Source organism: Rhagoletis pomonella, unplaced genomic scaffold (assembly GCF_013731165.1).
Source record: "Rhagoletis pomonella isolate Grant_MI unplaced genomic scaffold, Rhpom_1.0 Rhpom_scaffold_00005, whole genome shotgun sequence".
Lineage (NCBI taxonomy): Eukaryota > Metazoa > Arthropoda > Insecta > Diptera > Tephritidae > Rhagoletis > Rhagoletis pomonella.
This window is the reverse complement of record NW_023458559.1, coordinates 1,926,168-1,930,384: the sequence shown is the minus strand read 5'-3', so window position 1 is coordinate 1,930,384 and position 4,217 is coordinate 1,926,168. Positions and strand designations below refer to the sequence as shown.

Below are 4,217 nucleotides of genomic sequence, written 5' to 3'. Positions count from 1 at the left end.
AAAATAAAAAAACAACACAATGGAAAAGAATGTCCAGCAAAGAATGTGTATTTTAAAAATTAAAAAGAGCTTAAATTTCTATGCAGAGACAAAGTAAAAAGTGCTAAGCAAAGGGCCGCATTTGGCTCAAAGAGCCGCGTTTGCCCATCCTTGTGCAAGTTCATAGAGATTTCGACGACCTTTAATCTGGTGGAGAGCTTTTTGCGGTGTGATAATCAGAACCGGATATTTTTGGAAAAATTTAAAAATGCTGTTTTCTCAATTTGAAAAAAACGATAATTTCGCAAATTCTTAAAACCTCTGCTACTTTTTTTATTTTTGACCTCATATTCAGAGTCTTTGAGTTATTTTACATAGCAAATGACTATGAAATTCACGATTTTCAGCTATTTTGTTAAAACTATTTTCCTGAATGCATATGGTTTTCTAAATTTTCAAATGCAACGCGCAAGTACTTAGAGTTATCATATTCGAATATAATTTTGCACAGCTTATCTTCTTTTTTCTTCTTTTTTAACGAACGGTCTAATGCTTATACATTTGTTTACGTACATTTACTAAAAAAAATATAACTAAAAAAAAAGAAGCGATTTAGTTGAAAAAAGGGCTATAAGAAGTGTTTTTCTCTCGTGTAAAGTTTGTAAAAGTGGACTTTGCAACTTTTTACTCTAAGCTAGTGATATGTTAAATATAAATGTGGAAAAACGAACCATTTTTATTTCATTTCGAATTGCTTGTATCTTCAGCGATTTTTTTTTAATTAAATAAATATATTTTTTTTAACAGTCTGCAGCAAACTTTCATTCATTTACAGCCGCACTCAGAGTCGTTTAATGATTACTTAAGGTGTCCCTCAGTAACGATTTGAAAAAATTCCCTCTCAGAGTCAGTTAATGATTTGTTAACGGCATTTAATGAACATTAAAGTTAAGTAAACAAAAACCTTTACTTAACTTTTTAACGAATGATTTTGAAATTTTTTGTTTGTTTTCAATAAATTTAAATTCCGATAACGTTGCTGTATCAGTGGCAATGGCCTAGTGAGCAGAGCACTTTCGTACCATTCAAGAGATCCGAGTTCAATCCTCGGCAACGATTTTTTTTTAATACAATTTTTTTTTTTAAGTTTTATTGCTTCAAAAATTCATATTTTTTATTTTATTTAACGTTTGGAAACTTTTTGGATTCATCTTTTTTCTTTCACTTTCAGTTTCTAAAATTTTTAGTTTTTCCTGTTTTTCATTTCGTTTAGTTTTTGGAAAACTTATTGCTAAAGGTGTTCTTACACGATATGTATTTGCATCTGTAAATGTGACTTTTTCAATACATATGTAATTGCGTATGTCTGTCAAATTCAGTCTTTATTTAACTTTTTAAAAATACGATCTTTGAAAACGAAATAAAGTATCCTTAGATGATTCTATCTGTGTGGCAGATGAAAATAGAAACATTTCTATTTCGTATGTACGTGCATATGCTTTGTACAGAAACAAATCTAATTTGCCTTTACACGATATGTTGGTATTTCCATATGTAAAAAGCGGCATGTACACATGCAAAAACATATCGTGTAAGAACACCTTAAGCGATAAATATAATAACACTAGTTGCGATCCCGTACGAGTCCGGACTAGGCAGAAATAGTCAGAATCAGTCAGATTTTACTGGAAATCGATCCCGTATTCGGTTCTCTGACTACTGAGAGGACAAAACAGAGAGAGAATACGGTTCTCTCTGTCAGAAGTTACCAGTTTTAGTCCGAGAATTTTTTGCTGGTAAATTCTGGTAAATGTGTCAAACGATCAGCTGTAGTGTGTTTGGCAACCAAATTGTAAACAAAAGAAAAGTGCTTTCTGCTAATTAATGTTGAAAAGTATTTAATTACTTGTTTAAGTGGACTCTAATGAATTTGAAACTATTTTTGGTTATTTGCATGTGTGAGCTGAGTGTGTTTACATACAAAATAAGCAAAAATTTACAACCAAAATTTGGAGGTTATGTTGAAGTTGACAGAAGTTACCACTTTTTACTAGAATGCGATCCCGTACTTTTCAATGTTACTCTCTCGCTCTGAGCGAATTTTTTTTTTGACAGTTTTACTAGTCCGAGTCCGAGGAATACGGGATTGCACCTACTATTAGCACATCTGTCAATTAGTTATTCGAAATACAGAAAAGGGCTTTGAAGATAGTTGCCGAAATATAAAGACTTTTGTCTCTCGAAAGACTGAGGTGAGTTGAAAGGCAGATGCCAGGATTGGCCTGTTATTGGTATTGTTTGTCTTTTAGCAAACTATTTAATTAAACTAAAAAAAAAATTGTTTTCTTTTTAAAGCACTAAAATCTATACACCAAAAGAAAATTAGATCAAAAAAGCTAACAAATTCAATACAGACAGTTTATAAAATTAAATAAGAAAAAATAAATAAATAAATAAAAAAGGAAAAATAAAATTTTCCTGCCCTAGGACTCGAACTCGGATCTTTCGAATGGCACGCCAGTACTCTGCTCACTCAGCCATGGCGTCTGTTGAGCCGATGCGCGCAAAATGATATAAATACTTATTTTTACATCTTTTTTCAAACTGGACGAAAAAAGTGAGTGATGCCACAAAAATGAAGGGCCGCAACTGGGGCCATACTTTAATTTTTTACAAGGCATAACAAGGTAGAAGTGATTTCGACATTTCTCTCTTTCGAACTGCGACTGTAATGTCAACTCTTAACCCTATACAATTCAAAATTTTAATTTTTTAATTTCAATTTTCAATTTTGAGCTGTGCGACGGATTTTAAATACATACATACAAAAATAAAATGAAAAGGAATTACGTGCGGTGCGCTCTGTGTGGCAAGAGCCAGGACAACAAACTTGTGCGTTATTTTAAACCTCCTAATTGTCAAGTGAAGCGACAGCGGTGGGCAAGTAGCTGCGGTGTTCCATTAGGAGACTCTTCGCGTGTGTGCGAACACCATTTTAGTGGCAGCGACTTTATTTGTTGCCCATCACAGTCGAGTATTTCCAAGCGGACGCGTTTGTTCCCAGGTGCAGTACCTCTACCATACAATTCCCCAATGCTTGAGTTATCTGAAGTGTCAGCCGTTCCTGAGGTGTCTGTGGGGACGAAGTTAGCTGTTGATGCACAGATTCAAACTGAGTAAGTCTGCCATAAACAAGCACGACCGGATACACGAGTACATTAACATATACATACAAGCAAATGCTCCGCGAACACCATGATACAATTTCGTTCCACTAAATTTACCGCTTTAGATCGCCATTTAGGGTCGTTTGCACCATGTCTAGTTAACGCTAACTGGAGGTACATCCTTCAGTTAAGCACGTTAACTGCTTTATCGATCACATGTTATATGATGGGTGTCGATAACGTCGATAAAGATGTCTAACTGGGAGTTAGAATTAACTAGACATGGTGCAAACGGCCCTTACTGTTATAAATTCGACGTTCTGGTTCTTAACATCCCTTTTCCTTTTTTCATAATGCCATGTGAAAAGAGTCGTGGTTTTATTTTTCATACATAGCTGGATTTATCATACGGAAATTAAGCATTACATGGATAGACCAAATGTCAAATGGTGGTATGATAAAACCTAAACCAGAAATACTTGTGGACATAAAGAAACTGGAAGTAATTTTTAATAAATTTAATGGAAAAGAAATTTCGCATTGCAAAAATTTAATAGCTGAACTATTGAAGTTAAGTTCCGATGTGAATTTAGAAGAAAGAATCAAAACTTTTTTTTTTCATGTCGAATATACTCTAGAATTAAGTATTTGATTAAAAAAATAAATGATCAAAAACATTGGGCTAATAAAAACAAGAAAATTGCCAAAACGGTTTTATAAATAAATGTGGAGGTTTGAGTAAGTAGATATGCATTTCCACATTTACATTAAACGAAAATACAAAAACTAAAATGAAGCCGATTTGATGTGATTTTAAATATTTTCATATTTACAAAAACTTTAATTTCATAGATATTGAATTTTATCAAATATGGTACATGCTAACAAAGGGTTAATTTCTTTGTTTACGTTTTTTGACATTACAGTCAGGTATGAGAGAGCTCACTTCTACCTTGTTGAATATGCCTTGAGTTTTTATTTCATAGTTTTTAGCTCTGAGAGGAATCATTAATTAACAGATTTAACCATGATACAAAAAACAAGGTAGTTCCATTGTCACTTTTCCGTCGC

The 4,217-nt window shown here is 33.1% G+C and overlaps 1 protein-coding gene across 1 annotated transcript in view; it reads left to right on the top strand.

The window, feature by feature from the left end:
* Positions 1–4,217, top strand: part of LOC118739738 — a 39,518-nt gene that overhangs the window by 32,762 nt on the left and 2,539 nt on the right. The window lies entirely within an intron of this gene.